General features: G+C 39.3%; 1 long non-coding RNA gene across 1 annotated transcript; it reads right to left on the reverse strand.

Moving 5' to 3' along the window:
* Positions 1–3,355: 3,355 nt before the first annotated feature.
* LOC142518583 (uncharacterized) lies at positions 3,356–4,946 on the reverse strand. The gene is made up of 3 exons (XR_012813587.1): positions 4,615–4,946; positions 4,203–4,279; positions 3,356–3,657 (listed from the first exon to the last, which is right to left on the reverse strand). It is a non-coding gene; the product is annotated as an uncharacterized LOC142518583 (long non-coding RNA).
* Between the last annotated feature and the right edge of the window lie 6,838 nt (positions 4,947–11,784).

The raw sequence follows: 11,784 nt of genomic DNA on the forward strand, positions 1-11,784 counted from the left end.
TGCGGAAAAGTAAATGTTAGTTGCGAGAAAGTAAAAGTTAAATGCGAAAAATAAAAGTTAGTTGCGATAAAGTAAATGTTAGATTGTTAGATGTTAGTATTAAATCATATTATTTCATTTAGAACAACCGGCAGAGCCACGCTATCCTCTAAATGAAATATTATGATATTATTATATAAATATATATATATATATATATATAATAATAATAAGTGATGAAATATTTATTGTATCAAAATTAAAAAACAAATCAAGATAACTACTTTAATGGTATGAAGCATTTGATGTAAATTGATAACAACAAATAATTCATTTTTATACCTACAATAAAAATAAGTTAGCTAAATCAAAAGAAATAAAGAAAGAATATACAAAATATAAACAATCTTACTTCACCAAGAATGCATCCTCTTCACCTTGACATAATAGATTTAGCTTGCCATAAGCTTACTTTTGATCAACACTAAAATATCACTCATAGTTGAGAACATGAAAGAAAATATATTGGAACTTAGAACTTTGATACACACTCACACTATATTTTACAATGAGATAGAATGATTCTCAAGCTAGCACAAGGCCTCTATTTATAGGCCAAATGAGAGAAAGGGTCAAAATTTTTATTATTGTCATGTAGTTGCAATAGTATTCTTTGTCTCCTCCAAGTTCAATTCCATGTCCCTTCTTTCAATGCTTTGTTCCATGACTTTAATCACCGAATTTGACTCTGCTCAAAACGGAAAACATGTGGGGAATTGTCTGTAGATGAATTTGGCCACTTGGTTCACCTCATTTGGTTAAATATTAAAATAGTTATGATTTTTTTACTATATGCTGGTCATAGTAAAAGTAAATTTGTCATCCTTTTGATATTTGCACAATTTGATCATCTTAATGAACTTTTTAGGCAATAATTGTAAGGCCCGAGATTTTATTACCGTAATCCGAGATTAATCTGAAATGATTTAATTATTAATTGAGATGATTATGGATGAAACGGATCAGACCGGGAGAGCCGAAAGAAGATTTGACATTTTGTGCAAGAAGAGTTCGGCGCATATGCGCGACGTGTATGGGCGCACATGCGCGAGGAAGGCAGAACCATGCGCGCACATGCGCGGCTTGAATGCGCGCACATGCGCGGAACGTCCAGAGAGTTCGGCGCACATGCGCGGCGGAAGGCGCGCATATGCGCGAGTATTGAAATGCCTAGACAGTAGGTCTCGCGCATATGCGCGACTTATGTGCGCGCATATGCGCGAGCAGTCCAGTAGCCAATGTGTTGAAACAGAAGCTTTGGCGCATATGCGCCGGATTGAGGCGCGCATATGCGCCAGTAGTTGCGAAGCCGAGCATCGAGACTAGTAGGTCTCGCGCATATGCGCCATTTGGAGTCGCGCATATGCGCGTGACATGCAAATTGAGGAGTCGCCACGTTTCTTGATTCATGCATGTGTGTATATATATATATATGTAAATGGACGAAAGTTACATTCAATTATCCGAGGAAGCTTCGGGGAAAAGGCTTCGTCCGTGATTTTTGAAATTGATTTATGAGCGAACCGCCCGTCTGAATTGTAATCCGACTTTAGTACTGTGTTCTTATCAACGCATGCTACAACTGGACGTAAGTTTTGTTACGTTTAGATACGGTTTGAAATTATGATGTTGTTAGAATTGAATATGAATCATATATGGTGTTTCTAATACAGTGGACATCGTATAATCGAAGTCAGATTAAAGAACAGACTGGTTATGTAATTGTTATGATTTTTGGAATTGATTACTTGAGATTCGATATCAGATTTATATTGTTATTGAAATTATGATTTCTACCGATATTGATTACGAGTTCTGGTATTATATCTGTGGTGTTGGAACTGACGGGGTTATCGAAACTGTATTGTTATACCGTCGAAACATCCGTAAATTGATATTGATCAGATTCGGTATTGGTTGAAATGGTATTGTGGTATCGTATGTCGATTGGCATTGATCCGATTATGTTTTGATTTGAGTATTGATCAAAATAGGTTTTGAACTGAGTTATGTACTTATATTGTATCTATTCGATTGTAATTATCAGATTGGGTATGGACAGAGTTGACTTCGATACTTCATCTTTGTCGGACCGAGAAGATAAAGGTATAAATTAATGTTGAGTTGGGATTGCACAACTCGAGTGAGGTTTGACTCGAGTTTCCCTAAATCACATACTTTACCTTATTGTATTGATTTGATTGACGTACTTGTTCTCTTGATTTATAGACAGCATGTATTAGACGAGTAATCTTGTGACAGAAGTGCCTGATAGTGGTGGGATCGCCACGGGCACATTGCACGATGTCACAAGATAGTGTATTGGCGATAGGACCACAATCCATGACGGTTAGGTCAGGACACTAGATGTTTGGTTATATCGACTTGGATAGAACTGGAGTCTTTTCTATTACTGTTGGTCGATATAGGAATACCGACATCTTTACATCTGGGTGTTTTGGTTATATCGACGTGGATAGAACTGGAGTCTTTTCTATTACTGTTGGTCGATATAGGAATACCACATCTGGAAACCGGGATCCCTGACTAGGATTGAGTCTAGTCTTAAATGTGGAGTCATGAGTCTAATTGACAGTTTATATTGAGTTACGTTAATTATGTTCCTGAATATGGTACATGATGAATTAGGTTCCTGATGATGGTACATGTTTAGAATATGATTTATTCTTGATATGGATTTATATTCTGATTTGAATACATGTTAGATATATGCTGTTACATTGTTTTTATGATTGCATGTATACATGATTTATACTGAGAATGTAATTCTCACCGGAGTTATCCGGCTGTTGTCTTGTTTGTATGTGTGCATGGCAACAGGTGGGATAGGATCAGGGTCAAGAAGAGAACGAGGCTGGACTAGATGGCGTGGAGATCCGGGCTTCGAAGCAACTAGGGATTCAGCACTGATATATAGTTGAACCTAGTTGAATTCTTGTAGATAATACAAGATTTGTATGTTTATGTTTAGTATGTAATCTGAATTGAATTACATTACGTTTTCGCTTTTTATTTTAAAAAAAAAAATTTAGACCCTGTTTATTATAATTGGTTGAATTATTCCTAAAGACGATTAAGGAATGAATTAGCGTCCGGGTCCCCACAACAGGTGGTATCAGAGCATTAGGTTCCAGAACAGTAGGTTCTAGAACTGTAGGTGTGGGGGCCCGGGCTCCTGATTAATCTTTAATGACAAAACAACCAGGATTTACTAATGTAAACAGCGAAAGCGATTACAAATTTTCCTTTTGGGCCAATAGAAATTTCGACATGACCTTCCCGTAAATAGGACATCCCAAAAATTTCCCAACCACACAAACAACATTTATATACTCGAAATAAAGTCATAACATCAATTCACAACCCTATAGCCGCACTGGCCAGGACTAAACACATATAGAGCCGGCAAGGCTCGATCACACAACTATCAATACAAAACATCGTAAAAATAACAGTACAGCTACACGGGGCATCTCCCCGGTAAATGTATAACTCCATAATATAGTATATATATATCTGGGAACTCTCAACCATGACTCGACGATTGGGCACCACTACCTGACGCTCCACCAGACGCGTCAAATCCTCCTGGATAACCTGCTATGGCATCAAAAACAACCACAACATAAAAAGAAACGAGGGGTCGGGCCCCAGTACGACGAACCAGTAATATTACGACAAATATAACTGACATGAAATAAAATCAAGTAAAATGCAATGCAATGCGTGTCGGTAACAACAAAATAATGGATAACAAAGCGGAGTCCAAATGAAACGCATCAGCAACAGTAACAGTGGCCACCCGTGCCAGGACTGCAGCAACGTAATATCATGCCGCCGCTCATCCATGCACGTAGCATCGAGGGTACGGGAGCGACCCGCTCAGTCCTCATGCAAGTCATCAGGAGTGCTAATCCTACCCACCCACTCCATCGATGACGCAACAACTCGATAGATCAATATCAATAGCAATCAAAGGAGTCAAGGCTCGAAATGCTATGCACTAATATTATCAACTCAAATAAATGCATGAATGCAATCACGTATTCACAGAAGCACATAAGGCACGCCACAACTCATTACAAAGTACTTAACGTCATTTCACATCATATAGACGTCATAATAAAATAGTTCATGCGTACCTCAACTGACTTTAATTTACCACAAAATATCTTAAATCCTCAAGAAAGTCCGGTAAATGCCAACTCAGACAAATCACCTGAATATTAATTTAAATGGTCTTATCATCATATAAAAATTCCAGAACCATTTAAATTCACTAAAAATCCAATTTCAACAATTTAGGCATTTTAAATTTCTAAAATCTCAATATTCGACTAAAATGCCTAAAATCAATCATTTCTATTTTATCGTTGCAAAGCATCGAACTAGTTGATACTCGATTTATTCATCTCATTAATTCAAAAATCCCTTATTAAATATTCTGAAATTTGTTCAATACCTTGAATCAACTCAAATTTGTACCTACATCCAAAAATATAATCAATATCAATATTGATATCAAATTTAACCAAAAATGGAGCACCCTTAAACAATTTCTGGAATCATAAATTATACTTCAATATATATACCAAAACGAAGCTTATGACCCAGAGAACAAAAGCCCTCAATCAATTTCCGAACTCCGGCGACGTACGGTGACGATTCAGCGGAGAAAGGGGCGACGGGTTTCGGATGGGTTTTTGAGAATCTCGATTTTTCCTATCTAAAGTGGTATCAACGGAAAGCTTACGTCGAGAGCTTTCCAATCGTATATTTACTTAAATTTTTCGGTGACCGGTGCGGCCACAATCGACAGTCAAAGGTGGCAAAAATGGGTTGAAGCTTTTCACAGAAAGTTACGGGAAGAGACGCGCGGCTTACGAGGAAAGATTTAGGATGATGATGTTTAATTTATATAATATTTATTTACTTAATCAAACTGGGCCGGGCTTGGGGAATGTATTTGGGCTGGGCTCTCACATTCTCCCCTATTAATGAAAGATTTCGTCCTCGAAATCTACCATACACAATATTTATACAAAATTGGTTTATAAACATTTACCACTGATAGTACATAGGGAAATCAGAATACATGGAATAATTTATTACATCTTCAAACAAATGAGGCCATTCCTGACGCATCTTAGCCTCTAATTCCCATGTAGCTTCTTCTCTCCCATGTCTACTCCACTGCACCATAACCAGTGGAATCGTCTTATTCTAAGTTGCTTTTCTTTACGATCAAGAATTTGCACTGGATGCTCAACATAGCTAAGGGAACTATCCAACTCCACCTCATCAGTCCCCAAGACATGAGAAGGATCCGGCTTGTACTTTCTTAACATAGATACATGAAACACATCATGTATCACAGACAAACTCTGTGGTAAGTCCAAACGATAAGCCAAAGTGCCAATCCTCTCAACAATCGCATATGGACCAATATAACGCGGAGCTAGCTTCCCTTTGCGCCCAAATCTCATAGTACCATGAAACGGTGATACTTTCAAGAAAACCTGATCGCCAACCTGAAATTCTAAAGGCCTACGCCTTTTATTAGCATAGCTGGCTTGACGATCCTGTGCTGCTTTCATTCTTTTTCTAATCATTTCAACCTTCTCTTTCATTTCTTGTATAAATTCTGGCATTGACATCTGTCTTTCTCCTACATCTTCCCAGCATATCGGAGATCTACATTTTCTACCGTACAAGGCTTCAAATGGTGCCATTCCGATGGTTGCTTGGAAGCTGTTATTGTAAGAGAACTCAACAAGTGACAATGATTCCTGCCAACCACCCCTGAAATCCATCACGACTGCTCGCAACATGTCCTCGATTGTCTGAATGGTCCTCTCAGACTGACCATCTGTCTGTGGGTGATATGCAGTACTCATCGCCAACTTTGAACCCAATGCTGATTGCAAACTACCCCAAAACTTCGAAGAAAACCTGGGATCACGATCTGATACTATGGTTACAGGCACCCCATGCAATCTCACCACATGATCGATGTACATTTTTGCCATTTTCTTATAAGTACAAGTACGATCATAAGGATTAAAATAAGCTGATTTTGACAATCTATCAAAAATCACTCAAATCGCATCACAACCACGATTAGAACGAGGTAGGTGTGTCACAAAATCCATAGCAATGTGCTCCCAATTCCATTGTGGCACTTCAAGACTATGTAACATACCACCAGGTCTCATTCTCTCAGCTTTAACCTGTTGGCATGTCAAACATCTAGCCACAAAGTCAGAAATCTCTCTCTTCATACCTTCCCACCAGTAATGGGATTTCAAGATATGATACATCTTTCTGATTCCAGGATGAACACTGTGTCGACTACAATGAGCTTCTCGAAGTATAGCTTCTTTTAAGTCTATCAAATTTGGAACCACAAGTCTACCATTATAGCGTAGACATCCATCAGAAGCAACATTGAACTTGTCTGATTGACCTGTCTGAGTCAATTCTTTCAATCTATGAACATGTGGATCAGTTCTCTGTGCTGCTTTGATTTTAGAAACAATATGTGGTTCAACTTGTATAGATGAAACTATAAAGTAGTCGCCCTTAAACTGATAAGTCCATCCTGAAGTTCCCAAATGCTCATGAACCTTTGAAATAGTCAAAGATGCCAACATTTTAGGCTGAACCTTTCTGCTCAAAGCATCTGCAACTTGATTCATTCGCCCTGGTTGGTACTGAATCTCACAATCAAAGTCCTTAAGTAATTCCAACCATCGACGCTGTCTCATATTTAAGTCGGACTGTGTGAAAAGATACTTCAGACTCTTGTGATCAGAATAAATCACAAACTGTTCTCCGTACAGATAATGACGCCATATCTTCAATGCAAACACAATGGCAGCTAACTCCAAATCATGAACTGGATATCGAGTCTCATGTGGCTTCAACTGACGAGATGCATAGGCAATCACTCGTCCATTTTGCATCAAAACACAACCCAGTCCATTTAGGGAAGCATCTGTACAGACAACAAATCCACCTGAGCCTGAAGGCAAAGCTAACACTGGAGATGTGGTCAACTTTTCTTTCAAAGTCCGAAAACTAGACTCACATTCTGCAGTCCATACAAAACGTCGATCTTTATGTGTCAACTGGGTCATAGGCCTAGCTATTCTAGAAAATCCTTCAATGAAATGCCTATAGTACCCAGCTAATCCCAAAAAGCTTCGAATCTCAGACACATTGGTTGGTTTAGGCCAATTGATAACAGCTTCAACTTTACTAGGATCAACAGATACTCCTTGTGCAGATATAACATGGCCTAAAAATAAAACTCTGTCCAACCAAAACTCACACTTAGAAAATTTGGCATACAATTGCGCTTCTCTGAGTGTTTGGAGAACTAATTTCAAATGTTCTTCGTGTTGTTTCTTTGATCTGGAATAAATCAAGATGTCATCAATAAAGACGATAACAAATTTATCTATGAATTCCCGGAACACACGATTCATTAAATCCATAAAAACCGCTGGAGCATTAGTCAAACCAAACGGCACGACTAGGAATTCATAGTGTCCATAACGTGTCCGAAATGCTGTCTTAGGAACATCTTCCTCTCGGACTCTAAGCTGATGGTATCCGGAACGAAGATCAATCTTGGAATACACAGAACTACCCTGCAACTGATCAAACAAGTCGTCAATACGCGGCAAAGGATACTTATTCTTCACAGTAGCCTGGTTTAACTGCCGATAATCGACGCACATTCTCATCGTTCCGTCTTTCTTCTTTACAAACAATACTGAAGCTCCCCAGGGCGACATACTGGGTCTGATATAGCCTTTCTCCAGTAAATCCTGTAACTGTTCCTTGAGTTCTTTAAACTCTGTTGGAGCTAAACGATATGGTGCTCTAGAAATAGGATTTGTCCCTGGCGTTAATTCAATGCTAAGATCTATTTCCCTTTGAGGCGGAAAGCCTGGAATCTCATCAGGAAATACATCTGGAAAATCCTTGACAACGGGAATGTCTGAAACTTTCAATCGTTCTTCCCGTGTTGCATCAAGAGCATAGATCAAAAATTCTTCATTGCCGATTGACAACAACATGAACATTTCCATTGCAGATACTAATGGAATTCGAGACTGTGAATCATAACCATAAAAATTCCATTTGCTGCCATAATATGGTCTAAATCTGACAACTCCATGGAAACAATCCACAGTGGCTCGATAATTCGTCAACACATCCATACCCAGAATACAGTCAAAATCAGTCATGGCTAATTTGATTAGATTTGTTATCATAATATTACCCTCAAATCTAATCACACAGTTCAAAACTATCTCACGGGACATCAAATATACACCGGAAGGAGTAGCAACTGACACAGTATCCAACAAAGGAATAGTAGCAATCTCATGCTCATCAACAAATGCAGCAGATAAAAATGAATGAGATTCTCCTGTGTCTATCAATATGCGTGCAGGATAATCAAAAACATAACAAATACCTGCAATCACTCCTCCTGGTGCATCCTGAGCCTGGTCCTGAGTCAAAGCATGGACTTGGGCTTGTTGTGGCCCTGGAAATGGCTGCTGAATAGGACCTCTGGGAGGTGGGTAACTGGACTGCTGAAATGATGGAGTAGGAGCATATGGTCTAAAGACTGGTCCATGGGGAACTTGACCAAGCTGCTGTGGCTGGAACTGCTGTCTCCCTGCATTAGGACATACCCTGGCGTAATGTCCAACCTGACCACAATTATGACAAGTCCCCTGAACTCCTACACATTGGGAACTAAAATGTCGACCACCACATCGATCACAATGCACAGTGCTAGACGACCCAACAGAACCTCCCCCTCGTGCGCTGCCTGAACTGGAAGAGCTGGATTGAGACTTCTTCTTGAATTGCTTTCCTTTTACTTTGTACCTCTGCTGTTTGGGTTGTTGGTATTACTGTACAGGCTGATATGGAGGTAAATCCACTGGCATTGACATACTACTCCCAGATCCCTTAGAAACAGATGATGGACCTGGCTGTGGGTCTCCTCTGAGCAAACTTGCTTCAATTTTCTTCGCCTTTTCCACTGCTTGAATATACGTATTAGGCGATCCAGTCATTACCAAAGTATGAACAGTCTGCTGCAACCCGTGCAAAAAACGTGATAGTTTAGCCTGATCATTCCTAGCAACATGTGGAACATAGGGCACAAGAGCAGAAAACTGTGAAGCATATTCCACCACTGATGTGTTGCCCTGCACCAACTGATTGAACTCTTCTTCTTTAGCAGCATAATATGATGGTGGTGCATATTCTTGGGTAAAGTGAGCACGAAAAGCATCCCAAGTAATAATTTCACCAGAGTCCTTCATTGCTTCCTCTGTGGCTTCCCGCCAGAGTTGTGCTCGCTCTTTAAGTTGGTAGATAGCAAGCTTCAATTTAATATCTTGGGAATACTCCAAATTAAATAGATGATTTATACTTTTCAGCCAGCCTGCTGCTTTTTCTCCGCTCTCATTGCCAAAGAATTTTGGAGGACGTAATTCTTGAAACTGAGAAATTATTAACTGCATTCCTCCAACTTTCTGTGTCAGCTGTTCCACTTCTTGCTCTATCGCTACCTGTCTAGCTCCAGGTCTTTCAGGTCGAGGAGGTTCTTCAACATTTTGAGCGACTTGTCCTCGAGGTCGACCACGTCTACCTCTAATGATATCTGCAAGTCCTCGAACATTTTGTGCCTCAGATTCTTACGCTATTTCTTTTCCTTTTCTACCTCTTCCTCCAGGTGCCATTCTGCAAGACACGAGGATTAAATCCACATGCAGATAACAGGTAAAAGAAAGTTATAGGCAATTTCGAAATTACATACCATGCCTAATCAGCTAGTCGTTCTAACGCATGTAAATTCAAGCAAATCACACCAAATAATTCAAATAAGAGCAAATAGTCAAACACATGCACAATCATGTTATTTGTGTCTAGACTCAAGTGCCCTAGACTCTAATTCGAGCATATCCCAGTTACGCTCTGATACCAACTGTGGGGGCCCGTGCTCCTGATTAATCTTTAATGACAAAACAACCAGGATTTACTAATGTAAACAGCGAAAGAGATTAAAAATTTTCCTTTTGGGCCAATAGAAATTTCGACATGACCTTCCCGTAAGTAGGACATCCCAAAAATTTCCCAACCACACAAACAACATTTATATACTCGAAATAAAGTCATAACATCAATTCACAATCCTATAGCCGCACTGGCCAGGACTAAACACATATAGAGCCGGCAAGGCTCGATCACACAACTATCAATACAAAACATCGTAAAAATAACAGTACAGCTACACGGGGCATCTCCCCGGTAAATGTATAACTCCATAGTATAGTATATATATATCTGGGAACTCTCAACCATGACTCGACGATTGGGCACCACTACCTGACGCTCCACCAGACGCGTCAAATCCTCCTGGATAACCTGCTATGGCATCAAAAACAACCACAACATAAAAAGAAACGAGGGGTCGGGCCCCAGTACGACGAACCAGTAATATTACGACAAATATAACTGACATGAAATAAAATCAAGTAAAATGCAATGAAATCCAATGCAATGCGTGTCGGTAACAACAAAATAATGGATACCAAAGCGGAGTCCAAATGAAACGCATCAGCAACAGTAACAGTGGCCACCCGTGCCAGGACTGCAGCAATGTAATATCATGCCGCCGCTCATCCATGCACGTAGCATCGAGGGTACGGGAGCGACCCGCTCAGTCCTCATGCAAGTCATCAGGAGTGCTAATCCTACCCACCCACTCCATCGATGACGCAACAACTCGATAGATCAATATCAATAGCAATCAAAGGAGTCAAGGCTCGAAATGCTATGCACTAATATTATCAACTCAAATAAATGCATGAATGCAATCACGTATTCACAGAACCACATAAGGCACGCCACAACTCATTACAAAGTACTTAACGTCATTTCACATCATATAGACGTCATAATAAAACAGTTCATGCGTACCTCAACTGACTTTAATTTCCCACAAAATATCTTAAATCCTCAAGAAAGTCCGGTAAATGCCAACGCAGACAAATCACCTGAATATTAATTTAAATGGTCTTATCATCATATAAAAATTCCAGAACCATTTAAATTCACTAAAAATCCAATTTCAACAATTTAGGCATTTTAAATTTCTAAAATCTCAATATTCGACTAAAATGCCTAAAATCAATCATTTCTATTTTATCGTTGCAAAGCATCGAACTAGTTGATACTCGATTTATTCATCTCATTAATTCAAAAATCCCTTATTAAATATTCTGAAATTTGTTCAATACCTTGAATCAACTCAAATTTGTACCTACATCCAAAAATATAATCAATATCAATATTGATATCAAATTTAACCAAAAATGGAGCACCCTTAAACAATTTCTGGAATCATAAATTATACTTCAATATATATACCAAAACGAAGCTTATGACCCAGAGAACAAAAGCCCTCAATCAATTTCCGAACTCCGGCGACGTACGGTGACGATTCAGCGGAGAAAGGGGCGACGGGTTTCGGACGGGTTTTTGAGAATCTCGATTTTTCCTATCTAAAGTGGTATCAACGGAAAGCTTACGTCGAGAGCTTTCCAACCGTATATTTACTTAAATTTTTCGGTGACCGGTGCGGCCACAATCGACAGTCAAAGGTGGCAAAAATGGGTTGAAGCTTTT

This window comes from Primulina tabacum, chromosome 11, assembly GCF_025594145.1.
Source record: "Primulina tabacum isolate GXHZ01 chromosome 11, ASM2559414v2, whole genome shotgun sequence".
In the NCBI taxonomy this organism is placed as follows: Eukaryota; Viridiplantae; Streptophyta; class Magnoliopsida; order Lamiales; family Gesneriaceae; genus Primulina; species Primulina tabacum.